Genomic DNA, 10319 nt, shown 5'->3' with positions numbered 1-10319 from the left:
TAGTTGATTAGATTCTTTATAAATAATTACATTAAAAATGATTGAATATGTGCTTCATAAATGATTGAGTTAAAAATGATTGATTATATGCTTTGTGTTGTTTTAATAATTTATTCATTAAACCATCCTAGTATGTGGTATGAGAGTATATTACACTTAACCAACCTGATACTAGCTAAACAACAGAGGAAGGTAATGACATGCACACATATGAATATATATGACCACGATCCAAGATATGGTGAATTCCAAGCTAATGGGTTGATGTGGAATGGAACTCCCAGCTATCACAATGAGGCAATTGTATGAGCAACAAAGGAATCTCAGATTCAAAGGCAAGCAAGGTAGTAGCAATAAGGTGAAAGAATAAGATTTCCTTGTAAACGTTGTACACACACTGCAGCTTGTATTATTAGTCAATTTATATACAATTACAGATGAGGCCCCAATATCAGATTGTTGAAGAGCCAACAAACAGAATCCCTATAAACTAGGATAGTTTACAACAGGTTTGACTAAACAAATATCTCTATAGAAAGGGAATTTACAATAGAAATTTGACTTGAATAGATGCACACCAGATACAGCTAGGTAGGCTGCTTATCACCCCCCCCCCCCAACAAACTGATGGGAGGAACAACCTTCAGTTTGAACTTCAAATCAAGAAACCGATTCTTGGACAATGGTTTTGTTAATATATCAGCCAGCTGATCAGTTGTAGAGATGTAAGAAACTCGAAGGTTCTTCTTTCGAACCTGATCTCGAACAAAATGAAAATCAAGTTCAAGGTGTTTAGACCGAGCATGAAATACTGGATTGGCGGCAAGATAGGTAGCCGAAACATTATCACACCAAATATGTGGAGGAGAAGGAACAGATTGCTTAAGTTCTTGAAGAAGACCTTGTAACTGTTTTCGTCGAAAATCCCCCCGAGGACCCGAAAACATCCTTTTTGTGGTTTTTGATAAAATGTTTTGTTTTGATGCAGTGCCGATAAATCGGTCTTATAAACAATTTTGAGTCGCCACCCATTGTTTAGGCAATGGGACCGTTTTTATAAAAATGACTTCATTTTAAACCCAATTTTATTTTAAGGCCAAATTATTTTAAAAGACTGGTCAGGCGCACCAATGCGATTCTGGGTAAGGGAATTGGGTACGCCGGCCCGTTGAAAGCCGACGCCCGAAAAACCGGCCTCTATTATTAACCTACGATTTCTAATTTATTTTAATTAGAAAAGCGGAATTATTTATTTACTTAAACCCAACCCAAATAAATCGGACCGAGTTCCTATTTGGAAAATTATTTAATCGTTCCAAACAAATCTAACTATCACATGGCAATTATTCAAATCAAAGCAATTAAATCAAAGCAATTAAACCAAATAAATAAAAAGACCCGCTCTTGCCTTATGGTTTAAGGCGCGTGACAAACCGGATTCAAAAATATATATACAGATCGAATCAAAAATTAAATCCATAAACCAATGAAAATAAAACCATACATAATTATTATTTAATATCTAAATCACACTTTAATCTTATATTTTTAATTTAATTTTTGCATTCAACCAAAAATTATAAAATCTACACAAATAAATATACAAAATCACATTTTAGTATTTTAAGCTTCATTAGACTATGATCTGTTCATATTTGGGCGTTCCCAGATTAGATTTTATTTTTATGCAAAATTTATATTTTTTATTATTATTTCTGGAAAAATTGATGAATAGTACTGTTCATCGATGAACAAACAGTTACTGTTCATCGATCATTCCTGGAAAAATTAATGAATAGTGCGTGAATAGTACATGAATAGTGTGTGAACAGTATTATGAATAGTAGTGAACAGTGCGTAAATAGTATCGATTTCTGAAAAATTAAGAACATTTACTGTTCATCAATGAACAAACAGTTACAATTCATCGATCATTTCTGGGAAAATCGATGAACAGTTACTGTTCATCGATGAACATCTACGTAATTTTTGCCCAGAATCCATTTTTAAGTTTTTTTTACATCATTTCTTGTTTAAATATGATTTAAGGACATATAAAATGGTCAAATATGAACAGAATATAATTTAAAGAAGCTCAAATCACTAAAATCACAAAAATATATAAAAACACAAAAATATGTAAAAAAAAAATACAAAAATGTTAAAGAAATTACCTGATCCTCAGATTGAGGATTGTAAATGGATCAAATGTCCAGAAGCTTCGTTTCCAAGGATTGATGTGTTCTTTTTTTTTATCTTTTAATTTTTCTTTTCATGGTTTAAATCACCTAAAATTGATATCTAATGCCAATTTCTCTTCAAATCAACTCATAAGAATTTTTTGGAGAGAAATGTTGGCAGCACAATGTATTTTTTAGGGTTTTTGCCGTTTATGGAGTTGTGAAGTTGTGTGTGAAGTAGTAGTGTGTAGTAGTGAAAATTGTGAGAAAGAGATGAATTTATAGAGCTAGGTTAGGACTGTAGCAAACAGGTACTGTAGCACACGGTCGGCTACTGTAGCGCGCAGCTACTCTCCCCTTTTTTTTAATTTATTTAATTAATTATTTATTTTTTTGTTTAAATCCTTGGATTAAAAGGCTTCTAGATAGCATTAATCCATTCATCCTTGTGTCCTCATCGGATCAGGCGGGGCATAAAAAACACGCGTCAACAGTTTGCCCCCCCACCTTAGCATTGATTGCATAAACAATTGATGTTAAAGTGGTCCACTGACGCGCCTTCGATCTTGGGTTGAATCTGGTGATCATCTTCAAAGCTCGGTTTGATTGGCTTTGAAGACACCTTCGAAACTCGGTCTGATTGGCTCGAAGGGTTCTGGTTGTGTCGATTTGATCATCTGGTTACGTCCAAAGCTCAGTCTAATCGGCTTTGTCGGCTCCCGTCAGATCTGTAATCAACTCCAAAGCTCGGTCTGATTGGCTTTGAAGTCACCTCCGAAGCGCGGTCTGATTGGCTCGAAGGATTTTGGTTGTGTTGATTTGATCGTCTGGACACATCCAAAGCTCAGTCTGATCGGCTTTGTCAGCTCCCGTCGGATCTGTAATCAACTCCAAAGCTCGGTCTGATTGGCTTTGAAGTCACCTCCGAAGCGCGGTCTGATTGGCTCGAAGGATTTTGGTTGTGTTGATTTGATCGTCTGGACACATCCAAAGCTCAGTCTGATCGGCTTTGTCAGCTCCCGTCGGATCTGTGATCAACTCCAAAGCTCAGTCTGATTGGCTTTGAAGTCACCTCCGAAGCGCGGTCTGATTGGCTCGAAGGATTTTGGTAGTGTTGATTTGATCGTCTGGACACATCCAAAGCTCAGTCTGATCGGCTTTGTCGGCTCCCGTCGGATCTGTGATCAACTCCGAAGCGCGGTCTGATTGGCTCGAAGGATCTTGGTAGTGTTGATTTGATCGTCTGGACACATCCAAAGCTCAGTCTGATCGGCTTTGTCAGCTCCCGTCGGATCTGTGATTAACTCCAAAGCTCGGTCTGATTGGCTTTGAAGTCACCTCCGAAGCGCGGTCTGATTGGCCTTGAAGTTACCTCTGAAGCGCAGTTTGATTGGCTCAGATGATTTTGTTAAATTGACCTGAAGGCTCCAGTCGGACTACATCAACATTCTAAGCATCGGCAGTCATCTGGCCACGTCCAGGGTTCTGTTGAGACGAGCAATTTCTGTGTACAAACAGATCAGCTTTGCAATACATCATTAGAATTAAAATCCGAACAGCTTTGAAACACATCATCTTTGTTTGGCGGGACCAAGGAACGATTTCTGTATGCAAACAAATCTCGCTTGGTGGGACTAAAGGGCTATTTCTGTGTACAAACAGATTTTGCTAAGTTTCTGTATACAAACAGATTTTGGTGGGACTAAATAGCGATTTTTGTATACAAACAGATTTCGCTTTATGGGTCCAAAGAGCAATTTCTGTATACAAACAGATTTTGCTAAATTTCTGTATACAAACAGATTTTGGTGGGACCAAATAGCGATTTCTGTAAACAAACAGATTTCGCTTTATGGGTCCAAAGAGCAATTTCTGTATACAAACAAATTTTGCTTGATTTCTGTATAAAAACAGATGGGACCAAATAGTTATTTCTGTGTAAAAACAGATTTTGCTTTGTGAGGTCAAAGAGCAATTTCTGTGTAAAAACATAGTTTGCTTCTGTATAAAAACAGATGGGACCAAATAGCTATTTCTGTGTAAAAACAGATTTCGCTTTGTGAGGTCAAAGAGCAATTTCTGTGTAAAAACATAGTTTGCTTGATTTCTATATAAAAACAGATGGGACCAAATAGCTATTTCTGTGTAAAAACAGATTTCGCTTTGTGAGGTCAAAGAGCAATTTCTGTGTAAAAACAGATTTTGCTTGATTTCTGTATAAAAGCAGATGGGGCCAAATAGCTATTTCTGTGTAAAAACAGATTTCGCTTTGTGAGGTCAAAGTGCAATTTCTGTGTAAAAACAGCTTTTGCTTGATTTCTGTATAAAAACAGATGGGACCAAATAGTTATTTCTGTGTAAAAACAGATTTCGCTTTGTGAGGTCAAAGAGCAATTTCTGTGTAAAAACATAGTTTGCTTGCTTTCTGTATAAAAACAGATGGGACCAAACAGCTATTTCTGTGTAAAAACAAATTTCGGTTTGTGAGGTCAAAGAGCAATTTCTGTGTAAAAACAGATTTTGCTTGATTTCTGTATAAAAACAGATGGGACCAAATAGCTATTTCTGTGCAAAAACAGATTTCGCTTTGTGAGGTCAAAGTGCAACTTCTGTGTAAAAACAGCTTTTGCTTGATTTCTGTATAAAAACAGATGGGACCAAATAGCTATTTTTGTGTAAAAACAGATTTCGATTTGTGAGGTCAAAGAGCAATTTCTGTATACAAGCATGGTGGGATCAAATAGCAATTTCTGTATACAAACAGATTTTGCATTTGTTAAATGTTGGGGCGTCAACGGCTTCGAGAAACCATCACCTGTTGTCCTGAAAACATTTTCAAAAGAAAAGAGCAATTTCTGTGTACAAATAGATCTTGCCTTTATTAAATGTTGGAGCATCACATGCCCCCATGTATTAGAAATCATAAACTTTGAAATTTGAAATTTTGCATCAGGACAAAAGTTTTTATTTTTGCCCCCAGTCTGGAATTCTGTCCCGAGACCAAAAATATTATCTTTTTAAGCAAACCTTGAAAATTTTATTTTCATTTTCATTTTTTCATCATTTTTTTTTTTTAGCGAATTTTCAGGTATACCCATCCTGATGCGGTGTTGAAAGAAAACTTACCTGCTAGAGGGTAATTTGGTAGATTTGGTGATTTTGCCCCTTGTGTGGCAAGCCGCACACCGACTCCAAATTGATTGATTTTTTTTATTATTTTTTATGAATAGTTCCAGCAGTTCTCTCTTTATTGGTTTCTGTTTCCTCCACTTAAAGACAGTAAAAGGCAACAACAAATATTTTCTTTCGAAATTATTTGCTGGATTAGCATTTGGGCCTCCTGCCCTTGGAAAAAAATGAAAGCACATCAAAGTGGATTATTTGACTAGGGACGAAAATTTAAAAAATGGGGTGACCATTTTATCACCTGCCATATTCAAAACAAAATATGCAATTCTCTCATGTATGCATGAACCTATTTAAGTGTTAGGGATTTTTTATCGATCCTTCCAAGGAAATCACCGAGAAAATAGCATTTGACCTCCTGATCGCCGTCTAACAGAATCCAACACTCGGGCTAGACCAACCGCCAAGGGTCCTCAACACAAATGAGCAAATTCTGACCAGATAAGTAGAGAGGAAGGTCTTGTAATCAGCAGTCATACCCCAAAAACACAAAGGGAAGAAAAATACGAAAATCAAGCTCTTTATTGATCTCTCTCTTTTTTTTCTTTTTTGTTCTTCTTCTTCTTCTTCTTCTTTTTTTTTTTTTAATGCAATAGTCATTTATTCTAACTACTCATTCGCCTATTCTCCTTCTAGTCAGGCTGATGGCATTGAGTAACCAGTTGCAAGTATGTCACAAATGCATGGCATAGATTTCGCATTTAAACTAAGCACCATGCGTTAATCTCAAAGTTTTTTTTTTTTTTTTTTGCCTAGGTCGCCCTTTCGGGTTTTCAACCTAGCCCCCCTTTTTTTTATTTATTTTTTTAATAATAATCGAAATCATCATCTCAGATATAGAACTTTTCATCTGGTCTTGATTAACGATCCGACTAGAAGGTTTTACTTCCGGAGTGACCAATTCAGCGGCACCCTCGTCCAACAGTTTCTGAATTCTGAACAGTCTATGCCAGTTGGGTCTGAATTTCCCTCCAGGATGACGTCTGCTTGGAAGTGAAGACCATTGTCTGTAACTATGTGATGAGGAGCACCATAGCGACAAAAAATGTTCTGCTAGCCACCTGTTTGGCAGTCAGAGAATAAAACAGACCTTTTTGGAAGATTCATTTTCTTTTTTATTTTTATTATTTTTTTTGGAAAACTCACTTTTTTTTTTTTTTATGGAATAACATCCCATTCTTGCAGCACTGTCGATCAGAACATTTATAGAGGGAAGCCATCTTTAGGCGAGGCTTTGTTTAAACTTCTGTAGTCGACATAGGCTCTTAATTTTCCATCCTTCTTAAGCACAGAGGCTATGTTTGCTAACCACTCAGGGTAGTGCACTACCTTCAAGAAACCTGCATTTAGTTGCTTCAGAACCTTAGCCTTGATCTTATCTTGCCACTCTATTCTGACCCGTCTGCTTTACTAGCCTGATATTCGGCTTGATGAGGATGAAATGCTCTGCAATTGGCTTGTTGATCCCTGGCATATCAGCATAATTCCGGGCAAAGACTTCTAGATTCTTCTTGAGACTTTCTTGGAGATCTTTTCTGAGCTTAAATTCTGATCCGATTTTGATTATTTTGAGATCTTCGGTGGTGCTTAGGTTAAATGCAAAATGATGCAATACATTTATGCCAAATATGCGTGTGGTATAATCAACGCCATGAACATAACAATCAGGAGAAGTAAGAAAACAATTAATCAAAATTCACTCCCATTGATTAAAATAGTAAATGAAATCCATCCAGATTGTTCCCAAAGCAATATTTAGAAAAATAAAAACAAAACAGGGTTAAGAGCTTGTTCAATATAGCTACTTCGTCGGCACCGGGAGCATCCTCGGTCTTTGGAGCAGCTTTTTCTTTCACCTTTGTGCGCTTTGACATTTTCAGCATCTTCCTCTCAGCTTCCTCTGCATCTTCCGTTTCAGTCATCCCGAACGCTTAGCACACATCCTCTCTTCCAACCCCGCCTCTGCCAATATCAGCTCTTCAGGCAAATTGCTTCCAACTGCATTAATTGATCCACCTGTTGAAGACTCATGAGGTGGATAGTTATACTGATACTGCGGCAGAGGATTATTCCATGTGCTCGGCTTATTACGCTCATTAGGCTTAGTGATCTTCCCACTATCAATCAAATCTTGTATAGCGGCCCTGAGCTGGAAGCAATTATCAGTAGAATGGCCTTTGCACTGATGGTATTCACAGTTTTTATCAATAAACCTACCCCGAATAGGTTTAGACGGATTAATTGGTAGCTTAGACAGTACGCCATTCCTGATGCAGGATCTCATGACTGTGCTTAAGGGCTTGCCCAAATCAGTGAATTCCCTTCTCACTTTCTCGTTAACAGCTCCAATTGTATTACTACTCCCCGGCTGGTTTGCAGCTGCATTTCCAGCATTCCTGTCACCATAAGAAGTCCGGTAGTTGCCAAATCCTCTATTCTTCTTCTTTTTCTCCTTGTACAACTCCTCTATATTCAAGCCAGCGCTTTGAACTAGAGAAAAATCAGTGAGTGGTTGGGTTAACATCCTCTCCTTAAAGAAGGGCAACAGGCTCCTACTGAAGATTCTGATTAACTCTTTATCCTTCGGCCTTGTCTGAACCCTGTACAACTTTGTTCTCCATCTCCTGTAGTAGTCAGAAAAGCTTTCATCCTTACCTTGTCTTAAACCCTCTAAATCACGCAAACCGAACTCGTCACTCTCATCGGTCTTGAAATGCTTGAGAAAAACAGTCTGTAATTTGATCCAATTCTTCTGAATCTCCTCATCTAAACCATCATACCACCTCCGATAGTCCTTATGTAATGTTTGCGGGAATGCTCGCAAAACATCTTCCTCATTGTACCGGTTCATCTGAGAGACTCAGAGAAATTCAGACAGGTGAGAACGGGGATCATTGTCTCCTTCGAAGTATGCTTGAATGTTTTGAATGAGGTGGAGCTGGTCGGGTGCAAAACATACCCAGTTATATGAAAGTTGGTGACCGGGTCTTTTCCCTTTACTGCAGCCATTTTGTCAAATCTATCTTTCAGTTCGGCAAGTTGCTTGAGCACATCATTCTCGATAGGGGTAGCATTTCTCACAGAAGTCTGATTATCTGACACAGGTTCTGGAATTTGCCTCTCTTCAACCACAGGTTGGCTGCTTGAAGGGGGAGTAGTTTGGTTTTGGGCCCTATCTTGGGCGAGAGCAGCGGCTACAATCTGAGCAATAGTTCTTATCTGGGCTTGAGAGAACCCGGGCTCATCCCCTATATCATCTGCCATTTCTACTAAATCTGAATCAGAGTCTGAATTCGATGAACTTGGATAACTCACTGAACTGACTGGAATAAACTCGGGGATTGGGGATGTTCTGACTAGGCGTTGACCAGGGCGTCGGTTCCAAGTTCTCGAAGCAATTTCCCGAGGTGGATCAATTTTGACTGAAAAAGGACCTGAGTTAAAGGGGGTTCTGTATGTATGCATGAAGTATATAAACACATAGCAGCACATAGGATGAGAAATGCAAGTCTAATGTGCTAATAACCGGTATGGAAATAAGATCTCCTTTTTGACGACTGGACCTAAAATTCGGCATGCATAACATAACAATAATTTATTTTGTATTTAAACATTCCCGGCATTATCTGTCGTCGACCGTTCCTTTTGGATTTTACGGTCAGCTATTTTCTCTCTAATCCCTAATATTTGCCTTGGAATGAAAAAATTTCTAAGCGGGATATTTGTTTTTTATTTTATTATTATTTTTTAAATTTTTGTGTCCTTACTTTTTGCCTTGGAACAGATGGTCCCAAGCAAGATACAATTTTTTTTTTTTTTTTTTTTTTTTTGCAATCTCACACTCATTTTCAAATAATGCCAGAAATGTGAAAATTCAAAGGAATCTCAAACCCTTTATAATTCCCTTTTCTTTTGGGTATCAATTCACTATAAACAATTGCATTATGTTATTCAAAACGAATTAGAGGTCCACTCTCAAAATCAAGATCAAATGTCCATACCAAAAATTGGCTCTTATTAATGTATGGCTGAAACAAAAAATATTAAATGATGCATGAATGTCACAACATATGTACAGTTTATAACACATAGGGAACGGGAGTTGGGAAATGCATGCCTTCCAACCTTATTTCTCCCACACACGGATTCCATTGGTATAAATTCCGACATCTGTTTCCTAAGATTTGGTCTAATCTCGACAACCAACAGGGGGTTTTGAGATTGATGATATAAACTCTCGGAAATGAATGCAGCATAACAACAGCAAACAGAATCGGGTACACCTTAGGGGAAGTAACTAAGGTTTTTCAACTATATGCATGGGCTTTAGTCTTATTGGGCTTAACAAAGTCTGGGTTCCGCAAACAGGATTCGGGCTTTGTTGGGCCTACTCCTTTTGACGCACCTTTAAGGTACTAGGCTTGCGGTTGGTAGTAATGTTAATTCTCAGATGGATGCACCTAAATCGCATGGTTTAGGCTAGATCCACCGTCAAACTTAACACCAGTACCGAAGGGTAGCATGGGTAGAATGAGGTGAGAAGAGAGAAATGCGGCATGAATGCAAGATCCTAGCAAAAATAAAGGAAAGCGAATAAACAAACAAGGACGATTAAAAAATTTTTCGACGGCTTTCTAACCCATTTTATTTTTTAGAAAACATAGATTTTTAGAGTTAATTCCTAATTGCAACCATCTTGTTATTAAAAATAATCGGGGACTAGTGGTTGTATTCCCCAGCAGAGTCGCCAATCTGTTTTCGTCGAAAATCCCCCCGAGGACCCGAAAACATCCTTTTTGTGATTTTTGATAAAATGTTTTGTTTTGATACAGTGCCGATAAATCGGTCTTATAAACAATTTTGAGTCGCCACCCATTGTTTAGGCAATGGAACCGTTTTTATAAAAATGACTTCATTTTAAACCCAATTTTGTTTTAAGGCCAAATTATTTTA

This window comes from Jatropha curcas, chromosome 3, assembly GCF_041381405.1.
Source record: "Jatropha curcas cultivar XTBG-Jc1 chromosome 3, XTBG_Jcur_1.0, whole genome shotgun sequence".
NCBI classification, from domain to species: Eukaryota; Viridiplantae; Streptophyta; class Magnoliopsida; order Malpighiales; family Euphorbiaceae; genus Jatropha; species Jatropha curcas.
Note: the sequence above shows the minus strand (reverse complement) of the source record.